The sequence below is a fragment of the Coptis chinensis genome, chromosome 8 (genome assembly GCF_015680905.1).
Source record: "Coptis chinensis isolate HL-2020 chromosome 8, ASM1568090v1, whole genome shotgun sequence".
In the NCBI taxonomy this organism is placed as follows: Eukaryota; Viridiplantae; Streptophyta; class Magnoliopsida; order Ranunculales; family Ranunculaceae; genus Coptis; species Coptis chinensis.
The window spans coordinates 49,796,035-49,811,327 of NC_141463.1; the positions used below are offsets into that span (position 1 = coordinate 49,796,035).

The 15,293-nt window shown below is 38.1% G+C and overlaps 1 long non-coding RNA gene across 1 annotated transcript; it reads right to left on the bottom strand.

Annotated features, from left to right (window-relative positions):
* Positions 1–13,376: 13,376 nt before the first annotated feature.
* Positions 13,377–15,293, bottom strand: LOC147481812 (uncharacterized). Its single transcript, XR_015205231.1, has 3 exons — positions 14,956–15,293; positions 14,667–14,795; positions 13,377–14,061 (listed from the first exon to the last, which is right to left on the bottom strand). It is a non-coding gene; the product is annotated as an uncharacterized LOC147481812 (long non-coding RNA).

Here is a 15,293-nt window from a genome sequence, read left to right on the forward strand (position 1 = left end):
CTCATCTATCACAATGGGTACTTTATCCGAATACTTGCATTTAGTATCGATTTCCACACATACTCTAGCATAAGTAGTTCTTGTTTTTTGCTCAGTTAACCTATCTAAGAATATTTTTCCAATTGCACTCGCAACTTGGCTGAATCCCTCTTTGTTCCACATCTCCATTGGTAGCCTCTTGACCACCACCCAAATCGGTATTGTTTTTAATTCATATGCTTTTGTTTCCACAAACAACTTCCACGGTCTGATCACAAACAATTGGCTTGCTATGTGAAAGCATCCCATGTCCAGTAACTGCTTGTCTATCCTCCTCCTTCTCAAATCGGAAAGTAAACATTTTATCCCCATGAGTACTCATGGTGAACTTCTTAATATTCCATGTCCTTGTTACTGTCTCTTTCACATAGTTATACCCCAGCCTCCTTCCAACAAAATGCCCAACCACCAAATCTTCATACCTTTTATTCAAACTAGCAAATTGCACGCTCTTAACATGTATCATTGGTTTCCCATCCACCATAGTTGGGGGCATATAAGACAGCGTCTCCATCCCTACTGATTTCCTTCCTAACATCTCCGCCCATGTCCCCTTCTTTTTCGATAGTTTCTCTGCACTTCCATCTATTCCTGATGCTTCTTAGCCCCTTCCATTCATATTGCTGCTACTCGTTTCATCATTAGTGTTTTCCAATTGGGTTTCCACGTTTTTTGGGTCTGCATCATCTTCTCCCAAAACTTTCGTGCTAGCATTGTTCAGATCCACTTTTCACAAAATCCCTTTACTGGGTATCACTGCAGTCGCTGCTGTGATAACTTGCTTAAATAGGAATCCTCCATCTTCTCCAACTCTAACAATCCTTTTAACACCTTGAGTTGTTCCTTCCGTATTTTTTGGATCTTGAAGCTCTTCTGGTTCCTCATCTCTTTCTTGTTCTGTTTCTTTGATGTTTTCAACAACGTCCAACAGCTCCTGAACCTCTCTTATAAGTTCTGGTTTTGTTTTACTTGCAGTAAAACTCTCGCGTAACTCTTCATGTTTTTTCAACTCCCCTCCAGACTCCTCTAACAGCCTCCTTCGATACCTCTCAATCGATCCTTCTCCAAATTTTGCTTTAAACTCATTTTCAAATATTTCGACCTCTGAATCTGACTCTGAAACCTCTAATGATCCACTCTCACTACTCCCAGTTGTTGTAGTAGGGTTTGCTCTCGTACTCTCACTAATCTCTCCTATTTTTTTTTTCTGTTTTTCAATAACTTTGTGGTAAGTTACAAAAATACCCCTAATGAACTAAAATCTCCCTCAATTTGCCACCATTAAAACTAAACTAAGCTATTATTATCCGGTGTTTTATTATAGTGCGATGGAATACACTTACGTGTGAGCTTGCATTAGAATAAATGAAAAACACTTGAATGATTGAATGAACATACCTACAAGCGAGATTGTGTTATAAAGAATGCAAAACACAAGATTGAATGCACCTACGTGTGAGCTCGCAATATAATGAATGCAAAACACCGGATTGATTGATTGATTGTAGAAAACTCATGTTCTTATCACTTTTTTCGGATATCACTTTTTTCGGATATTGTCCTATTCTGGAACTAATACCTCAAAAGGCGTGTTATAGAGCCAAAAGGACCCAGAAAGGGACATCATGGAATAACTGGGAAAAAGTGCCAAAAAGTAAAACTGTCAAAAATAAACGGTCAACGATCAAAGCCATAGTCAACGATAAAGGTGAACACAAGGGACCAAAATTTCAAAAGCATAGGAAACACTCCAAGGCTTCAAGGATCAATGACTAAACCCATTGTAAGACAAGGACTAAGCCTCTAAATCCTAAACCATAGCCTAGATCATATAAGTTAGATCTAAGATGAACAACTTCCAAACCCTATAACCCCACTTTATACACCGACAGAATACAAAACACTTGACTAAATGCATCTACATGAGAGTTTGCAAAACACTTTATTGATTGAATGTATGCGAAACACTTGATGGAATACACTTACGAGTGAGCTTGCATTATAATGAATGAAAAACACTTGATTAATTGAATGAACGTACCTACAAGCGAGCTTGCATTAGAAAGAATGCAAAACACAAGATTAAATGGACCTACGTGTGAGCTTGCACTATAATGAATGCAAAACACCAGATTGATTGATTGATAGTAGAAAACTCATGTTCTTATCGCTTTTTCTGGATACAGCCTAATTCTGGAACTAATACATCAAAAGGCGTGTTATAGAGCCAAAAGGAGACAAAAGAACCTTAAAAGGGACATCATGGAATAACTGGGAAAAAGTGCCAAAAAGTCAAACTGTCAAAAGTTAACAGTTAACAATCAAAGAAATAGACAACGATAAAAGTGAACTTTTTATCATGGATGGCTCTAAATGGCGGACTGAAGACTCTGAAGAAACTAAGGGAGTGGAAGAAAATCCAAGCTGATACATGTGTGTTATGCTGGCAAGGGATAGAAACAGAACATCACTTATTCCACTATTGCAGCTTTGCAAATATGGTATGGAAATTACTTATACAGAGAATGGGTTATAATAGAAATATTGAACTGACGTGGGAAGGAGAGGTGGAATGGATAGAAACTGTCACACGAGGGAAAGGGTATATGAAGGATAGGTTCCGAATAATGTGGAATGGGTTTATGTATATGATATGGAAAGCTAGAAATGATCGAATATTCAAGAACAAAAGCACTGATGCGCATCAGGTGTTTGAGGAAGTGATTAGCATAACGCGAATTAAGCTGATGAGCATGAAAATTACCATGGAACAAGGTGCAGAAACTCAGAAGTTCATGGATATGTGGAATATGGACGTGGGTATCATAAAGGAACAGAAATAGTTATGCAAATGGGAGAGAGCAGGAAAGGAGGTATACAACTTGAATACTGACGGAACCTTACAAGGAACAGATGGGGGATGGGTAGCAGTGGTACGAAATAAAAATGGTGTAGTTATAGCTACAAGCCATGGTAGTTCAGAGTTTAAGAACATTTTGATCAAAGCCATAGTCAACGGTCATAGTGAAATCGAGGTCCAAAAACTCAAAAGCTCAGGAAACACTCCAAGGCTTCAAGAATCAATGACTAAACCCTTTGTCAGACAAGGACTAAGCCACCAAACCCTAAACCCTAGCCTAGATCATATAAGTTAGATCTAAGATGAACAACTTCCAAACCCGAAAACCCCACTTTCTACACCAACAGAATGTAAAACGCATGACTAAATGCATCTACGTGTGAGTTTGCATTAGAATGAATGCAAAACACTTCATTGATTGAATGAATGCAAAACACTTGACTGAATACATGTGCTCTTGCAATATAATGAATGCAAAACACTTGACTGATTGAATGAACGTACCTACAAGCGAGCTTGCGTTAGAAAGAATGCACAACACTTGATTGAATGTACGTACGCATGAGCGTGCATTATAATGAAAGCAAAACACCTGATAGATTGATTGATTGTAGAAAACTCATGTTCTTATCGCCTTTTCAGGATACAGCCCAATTATGGAACTAATACCTCAAAAGACGTCTTATAGAGCCAAAATGAGACAAAATGACTGTAAAATGGGACCTCTTGGAACACCTGCGAAAGAGTGCCATAAAGCCAAACTGTGAAATGTCAACGATCAACGATCAAAGCCATAGTCAACGGTCATAGTGAACTCGAGGGTCCAAAAACTCAAAAGCTCAGGAAACACTCCAAGGCTTCAAGAATCAAAGACTAAACCCTTTGTCAGACAAGGACTAAGCCACCGAACCCTAAACCCTAGCCTAGATCATATAAGTTAGATCTAAGATGAACAACTTCCAAACCCGAAAACCACACTTTCTACACCAACAGAATGCAAAACGCATGATGAAAAGCATCTACGAGCGAGTTTGCATTATAATGAATGCAAAACACTGGATTGATTGAATGAATGCAAAACACTTGACTGAATACACTTACGTGTGAGCTTGCATTATAATGAATGCAAAACACTTGGCTGATTGAATGAACGTACCTACAAGCGAGCTTGCGTTAGAAAGAATGCAAAACACTTGATTGAATGTACATACGCGTGAGCTTGCATTATAATGAAAGCAAAACACCTGATAGATTGATTGATTGTAGAAAACTCATGTTCTTATCGCCTTTTCAGGATACAGCCCTATTATGGAACTAATACCTCAAAAGACGTGTTATAGAGCCAAAATGAGACAAAAGGACTGTAAAATGGGACCTCTTGGAACACCTGCGAAAGAGTGCCATAAAGTCAAACTGTGAAAAGTCAACGGTCAACGATCAAAGCCATAGTTAACGGTCATAGTGAACTCGAGCGTCCAAAAACTCAAAAGCTCAGGAAACACTCCAAGGCTTCAAGAATCAATGACTAAACCCTTTGTCAGACAAGGACTAAGCCACCGAACCCTAAACCCTAGCCTAGATCATATAAGTTAGATTTAAGATGAACAACTTCCAAACCCGAAAACCACACTTTCTACACCAACAGAATGCAAAACGCATGATTAAAAGCATCTACGAGTGAGTTTGCATTATAATGAATGCAAAACACTGGATTGATTGAATGAATGCAAAACACTTGACTGAATACACTTACGTGTGAGCTTGCATTATAATGAATGCAAAACACTTGACCGATTGAATGAACGCATTACACCTGAAGCTTGCGTTCGAAAAAATGCACAACACTTGATTGAATGTACATACGCGTGAGCTTGCATTATAACGAAAGCAAAACACCTGAGAGATTGATTGATTGTAGAAAACTCATGTTCTTATCGCCTTTTCAGGATACCGCCCTATTATGCAACTAATACCTCAAAAGACGTGTTATAGAGCCAAAATGAGACAAAAGGACTGTAAAATGGGACCTCTTGGAACACCTGCGAAAGAGTGCCATAAAGTCAAAATGTGAAATGTCAACGGTCAACGATCTAAGCCATAGTCAACGGTCATAGTGAACTCGAGGGTCCAAAAACTCAAAAGCTCAGGAAACACTCCAAGGCTTCAAGAATCAATGACTAAATCCTTTGTCAGACAAGGACTAAGCCACCGAACCCTAAACCCTAGCCTAGATCATATAAGTTAGATCTAAGATGAACAACTTCCAAACCCGAAAACCACACTTTCTACACCAACAGAATGCAAAACGCATGATTAAATGTATCTACGAGTGAGTTTGCATTAGAATGAATGCAAAACACTTGATTGATTGAATGAATGCAAAACACTTGACTGAATACACTTACGTGTGAGCTTGCATTATAATGAATACAAAACACTTGACTGATTGAATGAACGTACCTACAAGCGAGCTTGTGTTAGAAAGAATGCAAAACACTTGATTGAATGTACAGCTTGCATTATAATGAAAGCAAAACACCTAATAGATTGATTGATTGTAGAAAACTCATGTTCTTATCACCTTTCCAGGATACAGCCCTATTATGGAACTAATACCTCAAAAGGCGTGTTATAGAGCCAAAATGAGACAAAAGGACTGTAAAATGGGACTTCTTGGAACACCTGTGAAAGAGTGCCATAAAGTCAAACTGTGAAAAGTCAACGGTCAACGATCAAAGCCATAGTCAATGGTCATAGTGAACTCGAGGGTCCAAAAACTCAAAAGCTCAGGAAACACTCCAACGCTTCAGGAATCAATGACTAAACCCTTTGTCAGACAAGGACTAAGCCACCAAACCCTAAACCCTAGCCTAGATCATATAAGTTAGATCTCGGATGAACAACTTCCAAACCCGAAACCGCGACTTTCTACACCAACGAATGCAAAACGATGACTAAATGCATCTACGTGTGAGTTTGCATTAGAATGAATGCAAAACACTTGATTGATTGAATGAATGCAAAACACTTGGATCAATACACTTACGTGTGAGCTTGCATTATAATGAATGCAAAACACTTGATGATTGAACGAAATAACCTACAAGCGAGCTTGCGTTAGAAAAAGAATGCACAACACTTGATTGAATATCGCATTACCGTGAGCTTGCATTATAATGAAAGCAAAACACCGATAGATTGATTGATTGTAGAAAACTCATGTTCTTATCGCCTTTTCAGGATACAACCCTATTATGAAACTAATACCTCAAAATACGTGTTATAGAGCCAAAATAAGACAAAAGGACTGTAAAATGGGACCTCTTGGAACACCTGCGAAAGAGTGCCATAAAGTCAAACTGTGTAATGTCAACGGTCAACGATCAAAGCCATAGTCAACGGTCATTGTGAACTCGAGGGTCCAAAACTCAAAAGCTCAGGAAACACTCCAAGGTTTCAAGAATCAATGACTAAACCCTTTGTCAGACAAAGACTAAGCCACCGAACCCTAAACCCTAGCCTAGATCATATAAGTTAGATCTAAGATGAACAACTTCCAAACCCGAAAACCACACTTTCTACACCAACAGAATGCAAAACGCATGATTAAATGCATCTACTAGTGAGTTTGCATTATAATGAATGCAAAACACTGGATTGATTGAATGAATGCAAAACACTTGACTGAATACACTTACGTGTGAGCTTGCATTATAATGAATGCAAAACACTTGACTGATTGAATGAACGTACCTACAAGCGAGCTTGCGTTCGAAAAAATGCACAGCACTTGATTGAATGTACATACACGTGAGCTTACGTTATAATGAAAGCAAAACACCTGATAGATTGATTGATTGTAGAAAACTCATGTTCTTATCGCCTTTTCAGGATTCCGCCCTATTATGGAACTAATACCTCAAAAGACGTGTTATAGAGCCAAAATGAGACAAAAGGACTGAAATGGGACCTCTTGGAACACCTGCGAAAGAGTGCCATAAAGTCAAACTGTGAAATGTCAACGGTCAACGATCAAAGCCATGGTCAACGGTCATAGTGAACTCGAGGGTCCAAAAACTCAAAAGCTCAGGAAACACTCCAAGGCTTCAAGAATCAATGACTAAACCCTTTGTCAGACAAGGACTAAGCCACCAAACCCTAAACCCTAGCCTAGATCATATAAGTTAGATCTAATACCTCAAAAGACGTGTTATAGACCCAAAATGAGACAAAAGGACTATAAAATGGGACCTCTTGGAACACCTGCGAAAGAGTGCCATAAAGTCAAACTGTGAAATGTCAACGGTCAACGATCAAAGCCATGGTCAACGGTCATAGTGAACTCGAGGGTCCAAAAACTCAAAAGCTCAGGAAACACTCCAAGACTTCAAGAATCAATGACTAATCAGACAAGGACTAAGCCACCAAACCCTAAACCCTAGCCTAGATCATATAAGTTAGATCTAAGATGAACAGCTTCCAAACCCGAAAACCCCACTTTCTACACCAACAGAATGCAAAACGCAAGACTAAGTGCATCTACGTGTGAGTTTGCATTAGAATGAATGCAAAACACTTGATTGATTGAATGATTGCAAAACACTTGATTGATTGAATGAATGCAAAACACTTGATTAAATACACTTACGTGTGAGCTTGCATTATAATGAATGCAAAACAATTGACTGATTGAATGAACGTACCTACAAGCGAGCTTGCGTTAGAAAGATTGCAAAACACTTAACTGAATATACAGCTTGCATTATAATGAAAGCAAAACACCTGATAGATTGATTGATTGTAGAAAACTCATGTTCTTATCGCCTTTTCAGGATTTATCCCTATTATGCAACTAATACCTCAAAAGACGTGTTATAAAGCCAAAATGAGACAAAAGGACTGTAAAATGGGACCTCTGGGAACACCTGCGAAAGAGTGCAATAAAGTCAAACTGTGAAAAGTCAACGGTCAACAATCAAAGCCATAGTCAATGGTCATAGTGAACTCGAGAGTCCAAAAACTCAAAAGCTCAGGAAACACTGCAACGCTTCAAGAATCAATGACTAAACCCTTTGTCAGACAAGGACTAAGCCACCAAACCCTAAACCCTAGCCTAGATCATATAAGTTAGATCTCAGATGAACAACTTCCAAACCCGAAAACCGCACTTTCTACACCAACAGAATGCAAAACGCATGAATAAATGCATCTACGTGTGAGTTTGCATTAGAATGAATGCAAAACACTTGATTGATTGAATGAATGCAAAACACTTGACTGAATACACTTACGTGTGAGCTTGCATTATAATGAATTCAAAACACTTGACTGATTGAATGAACGTACCTACAAGCGAGCTTGCGTCAGAAAGAATGCAAAACACTTTATTGAATGTACGTACGCGTGAGCTTGCATTATAATGAAAGCAAAACACCTGATAGACTGATTGATTGTAGAAAACTCATGTTCTTCTCGCCTTTTCAGGATACAACCCTATTATGGAACTAATACCTCAAAAGACGTGTTATAGAGCCAAAATGAGACAAAAGGACTGTAAAATGGGACCTCTTGGAACACCTGCGAAATAGTGCCATTAAGTCAAACTGTGAAAAGTCAATGGTCAACGATCAAAGCCATAGTCAACAGTCATAGTTAAATCGAGGGTCCAAAAACTCAAAAGCTCAGGAAACACTCCAAGGCTTCAAGAATCAATGACTAAACCCTTTGTCAGACAAGGACTAAGCCACCAAACCCTAAACCCTAGCTTAGATCATATAAGTTAGATCTAAGATGAACAACTTCCAAACCCGAAAACCCCACTTTCTACACCAACAGAATGCAAAACGCATGACTAAGCGCATCTACGTGTGAGTTTGCATTAGAATGAATGCAAAACACTTGATTGATTGAATGAATGCAAAACACTTGATTGAATACACTTATGTATGAGCTTGCATTATAATGAATGCAAAACACTTGACTGATTGAATGAACGTACCTACAAGCGAGCTTGCGTTAGAAAGAATGCAAAACAGTTGACTGAATATACAGCTTGCATTATAATGAAAGCAAAACACCTGATAGATTGATTGATTGTAGAAAACTCATTTTCTTATCGCCTTTTCATGATACAGCCCTATTATGCAACTAATACCTCAAAAGACGTGTTATAAAGCCAAAATGAGACAAAAGGACTGTAAAATGGGACCTCTTGGAATACCTGCGAAAAAGTGCCATCAAGTCAAACTGTGAAAAGGCAACGGTCAACGATCAAAGCCATAGTCAATGGTCATAGTGAACTCGAGGGTCCAAAACTCAAAAGCTCAGGAAACACTCCAACGCTTCAAGAATCAATGACTAAACTCTTTGTCAGACAAGGACTAAGCCACCAAACCCTAAACCCTAGCCTAGATCATATAAGTTAGATCTCAGATGAACAACTTACAAACCCGAAAACCGCACTTTCTACACCAACAGAATGCAAAACGCATGACTAAATGCATCTACGTGTGAGTTTGCATTAGAATGAATGCAAAACACTTGATTGATTGAATGAGTGCAAAACACTTGACTGAATACACTTACGTGTGAGCTTGCATTATAATGAATGCAAAACACTTGGCTGATTGAATGAACGTACCTACAAGCGAGCTTGCGTTAGAAAGAATGCACAACACTTGATTAAATGTAAAGACGCGTGAGCTTGCATTATAATGAAAGCAAAACACCTGATAGATTGATTGATTGTAGAAAACTCATGTTCTTATCGCCTTTTCAGGATACAGCCCTATTATGGAACTAATACCTCAAAAAACGTGTTATAGCGCCAAAATGAGACAAAAGGATCAGAACATGGGACCTCTTGGAACACCCGAAAATAGTGCCATAAAGTCAAACCGTAAAGTCAACGGTCAACGCGAAAGCCATAGTCAATACCATAGTGAACTCGAGGGTCCAAAAACTCAAAAGCTCAGGAAACACTCCAAGGCTTCAAGAATCAATGACTAAACCCTTTGTCAGACAAGGACTAAGCCACCAAACCCTAAACCCTATCCTAGATCATATAAGTTAGATCTAAGATGAACAGTTTCCAAACCTGAAAACCCCACTTTCTACACCAACAGAATGCAAAACGCATGACTAAGTGCATCTACGTGTGAGTTTGCATTAGAATGAATGCAAAACACTTGATTGATTGAATGAATGCAAAACACTTGATTGAATACACTTACGTGTGAGCTTGCATTATAATGAATGCAAAACACTTGACTGATTGAATGAACGTACCTACAAGCGAGCTTGCGTTAGAAAGAATGCAAAACACTTGATTGAATATACAGCTTGCATTATAATGAAAGCAAAACACCTGATAAATTGATTGGTTGTAGAAAACTCATGTTCTTATCGCCTTTTTAGGATACAGCCCTATTATGCAACTAATACCTCAAAAGACGTGTTATAAAGCCAAAATGAGGCAAAAGGACCTGTAAAATGGGACCTCTTGGAACACCTGCGAAAGAGTGCCATAAAGTCAAACTGAGAAAAGTCAACGGTCAACGATCAAAGCCAAAGTCAATGGTCATAGTGAACTCGAGGGTCCAAAAACTCAAAAGCTCAGAAAACACTCCAACGCTTCAAGAATCAATGACTAAACCCTTTGTCAGACAAGGACTAAGCCACCAAACCCTAAACCCTAGCCTAGATCACATAAGTTAGATCTCAGATGAACAACTTCCAAACCCGAAAACCGCACTTTCTACACCAACAAAATGCAAAACGCATGACTAAATGCATCTACGTGTGAGTTTGCATTAGAATGAATGCAAAACACTTGATTGATTGAATGAATGCAAAACACTTGACTGAATACACTTACGTGTGAGATTGCATTATAATGAATGCAAAACACTTGACTGATTGAATAAACGTACCTACAAGCGGGCTTGCGTTAGAAAAAATGCACAACACTTGATTGAATGTACGTACGCGTGAGCTTGCATTATAATGAAAGCAAAACACCTGATAGATTGATTGATTATAGAAAAGTCATGTTCTTATCGCCTTTTCAGGATACAACCCTATTATGAAACTAGTACCTCAAAAGACGTGTTATAGAGCCAAAATGAGACCTCTTGGAACACTTTCGAAATAGTGCCATAAAGTCAAACTGTGAAAAGTCAACGGTCAACGATCAAAGCCATAGTCAACAGTCATAGTGAACTCGAGGGTCCAAAAACTCAAAAGCTCAGGAAACACTCCAAGGCTTCAAGAATCAATGACTAAACCCTTTGTCAGACAAGGACTAAGCCACCAAACCCTAAACCGTAGCCTAGATCATATAAGTTAGATCTCAGATGAACAGCTTCCAAACCCGAAAAACCCACTTTCTACACCAACAGAATGCAAAACGCATGACTAAGTGCATCTACGTGTGAGTTTGCATTAGAATGAATGCAAAACACTTGATTGATTTAATGAATGCAAAACACTTGATTGAATACACTTACGTGTGAGCTTGCATTATAATGAATGCAAAACACTTGACTGATTGAATGAACGTACCTACAGGCCGAACTTGCGTTAGAAAGAATGCAAAACACTTGATTGAATATACAGCTTTCATTATAATGAAAGCAAAACACCTGATAGATTGATTGATTGTAGAAACCTCATGTTCTTCTCGCCTTTTCAGGATACAGCCCTATTATGCAACTAATACCTCAAAAGACGTGTTATAAAGCCAAAATGAGACAAAAGGACTGTAAAATGGGACCTCTTGGAACACCTGCGAAAGAGTGCCATAAAGTCAAACTGTGAAAAGTCAACGGTCAACGATCAAAGCCATAGTCAACGGTCAAAGTGAACTCGAGGGTCCAAAACTCAAAAGCTCAGGAAACAATCCAAGGCTTCAAGAATCAATGACTAAACCCTTTGTCAAACAAGGACTAAGCCACCAAACCCTAAACCCTAGCCTAGATCATATAAGTTAGATCTAAGATGAACAACTTCCAAACCCGAAAACCCCACTTTCTACACCAACAGAATGCAAAAACGCGATGACTAAATGCATCTACGTGTGAGTTTGCATTAGAATGAATGCAAAACACTTGATTGATTGAATGAATGCAAAACACTTGAATAAATACACTTACGTGTGAGCTTGCATTATAATGAATTCAAAACACTTGACTGATTGAATGAACGTACCTACAAGCGAGCTTGCGTTAGAAAGAATGCAAAACACTTGATTGAATGTACAGCTTGCATTATAATGAAAGCAAAACACCTGATAGATTGATTGATTGTAGAAAACTCATGTTCTTATCGCCTTTTCGGATACCGAGCCTATTATGGAACTAATACCTCAAAAGACGTGTTATAGAGCCAAAATGAGACAAAAGGATCAGAAATGGGACCTCTTGGAACACCTGTGAAAAGAGTGCCATAAAGTCAAACTGTGAAAAGTCAACTGTCAACGATCAAAGCCATAGTCAACGGTCATAGTGAACTCGAGGGTCCAAAAACGCAAAAGCTCAGGAAACACTCCAAGGCTTCAAGAATCAATGACTAAACCCTTTGTCAGACAAGGACTAAGCCACCAAACCCTAAACCCTAGCCTAGATCATATAAGTTAGATATAAGATGAACAACTTCCAAACCCGAAAAACCCACTTTCTACACCAACAGAATGCAAAACGCATAACTAAATGCATCTACGTGTGAGTTTGCATTAGAATGAATGCAAAACACTTGATTGATTGAATGAATGCAAAACACTTACTGAATACACTTATGTGTGAGCTTGCATTATAATGAATGCAAAACACTTGATTGATTGAATGAACGTACCTAAAAAGTAGTTACTCTAGCTAGTAGGGGTAGCAGTGTAGGTTCTCCTAGGAAGTCCTGGTATTAATGTAGTTTCCCAGTCATTGCATAGTACAGATTAGGAAATATATATCTGAAGGGGTTAAAAGTCCAAAATACTGACTTCGAAAAGTCATAATGTTTTGTATTGGTAGAATAGGTATATTTGCTCGAGTAAGAAAGACATGCACAATTTCTAATCTTTTTCTTGGTTTTTTCTCTCCAAAAAAATAAAATAAAATAAAAAAGGGTTAAACTCAGACAGATCAGTTACTCATTATTTAAAACTCAGCATTATAGCTTAAACTCACCCTTGCGCCAACTTTCCTCCAAAATCCCATAAGGTATAATATTGATAATTTGCTTCATCATATATATATGATCAAACACAGTTATTTCTCATGCTAACTGATTATTCATTTTAAACATTTCAAAAATAGTATAAATGTGATAATACTGACATGTATGCACAGTGCGCTGCAAAAGTCCATGACGAAACCCACTTGGAAATGCTAAAGGTCTTGTAGCCAACATGCTTACAGAATTCCTCCCCAAGTCATCTAGAGCAATGGCTAATTTTGGGTATCTTTGCAGGAGATCCAAAGCAATATTTGTACAAAATTAAAAATAGATGAGAAAAGTATGAAGTGTATTATGACCTATACATTTCTTATAAGTGTAGAAAAGTTTGCGTACCATACATCTCTGACAAAATTGATTCGGAAATAAGGCGAACACCATTTTGGCTTGTTTCAGGACTTAGTTCTTCTTTTGGAATTGTCTTGTAGAGATATTTAACCATATCCTGATTACCTTCGCAAGCAGCCTTAACAACTGGGAGTAAATTAAAACGACCTTTTATGCATAGCAAGTTTTCACTTTTTCCTACCATCATCCGAGCGATCTGCATCATATCACTTTCAGCAACGATAGCAAAAGCTGTATTTCCATTCTCATCCTTCAATTCTACGTCTTCAGGAGACATCAACTCCAGCAAATGTTTTGCGAGATGCACTTCTCCAATGTTTGTGAATTGATTTGCCTTGCAGGGTGGTAGTCAAGAAGGCTTTTGAAACTCCTCCACTCACCTCTTTCTATGATGAGGATTAATGGTACTGCCCACTTATAGTCTTCAGTCAGAATCTCTGAATTTCAGTGACTAATTAATATCATTAATAATCTAAGTGAAACAGCATTCCAATTTGTACATCATAGTTAATGAAACATTACTGGTTGCCCCGTCTTGTTTGGGTAATATTGCATAGCCATATGGTATTTCTTTCTTCTTTCTTCTTCTGCATTTTTTTTTTAAAAATTCAAGTCAAAATTAGGTAGAGCACTTATGGTAGAAGCACTAGTTGCCTTATCGACGCACTAACACCTACCACTCATACAAATTCCTTCATACACTTATATAATTCTGTGAATCACAAGATTTCGTCGTACTTTTGCACATATGGGTTAGCTTCACCCAAACTACTGTCTGTAAGGGAGCAAACCCACGGCCATGTAAGATAAACAAAAGGTTCGATAAAGGGAAGGGCATCTCATAGAGTAGGATCATGTAGATAATGGCCTCTTTATACAAGAATATTTTTTAATCATTTCGTTGATTACAAACTTCTATGCTCTTGCCTTCTCTCTGTTTCTGTCTCTGATATTGTTATCAATATCCATCTGTAGAAGTCTTTTGTTTTTGATGAATATAGTTTGGTTTTTGGCTGTCTTCGGGATTAATACCATTTGGTTGTGTCTAGGAGTTAGATTATATCTGAAGAAGCAGAATCTGAACTAGTATGGATCAATGTGAAGGAGCAACTGATAAGTTTCTCGACCACATTAGATATATAGTCAACTAAGTAAGTAAAGATGCAACAACAAAAATATTTAAGTACATCACCTTCATCTGTAGTGCTTGTTTGCTTTGCTGAATTTACTTCGTTAATCACTTCCTCGTCATGTTCCTTGAACATTTCTAATGTCTCCATTTCTTTGTACCCGTCTTTTACTTCCAAGAGACTACAAGATCCTGAATGGTGAACAGCTTCATTAACTAATAGTCTAATACAATATGGCAGGGAACACAAAGCAGGGTAGATAACAACACAATTTTCAACTAAATCATTTGCGCCAAGCAGGGAGACGAAAACAAGAACCCACTCCCTCTGTATGATATAACGAAAACTTACTCGTGAGTATCCCAAAGTAGCAACTTCATAATGCAAAACATAAGCCAAAGTACAAATGTAAAAATATCCAACTTTTAGTGAATATCAACTTCTACAGAAAGCAACTACTTGTAGTATCCCATATATCCAATCCCCACCAATTCAAGATAAATCATCAGATCCACCGGCATCTATTGACAAATCAAACATCAACCACATCCTGAGGCAATTCATGGATGAACTACCTACACCATTATGTAGCCAATTTAAAGCGGAGGAGACATCAAGCACATGAAACTTGTCAACTTGGAAAAGCTCCTAACTCTGGATACTAAAGGTGCACTTGGCCACCTGGAGAT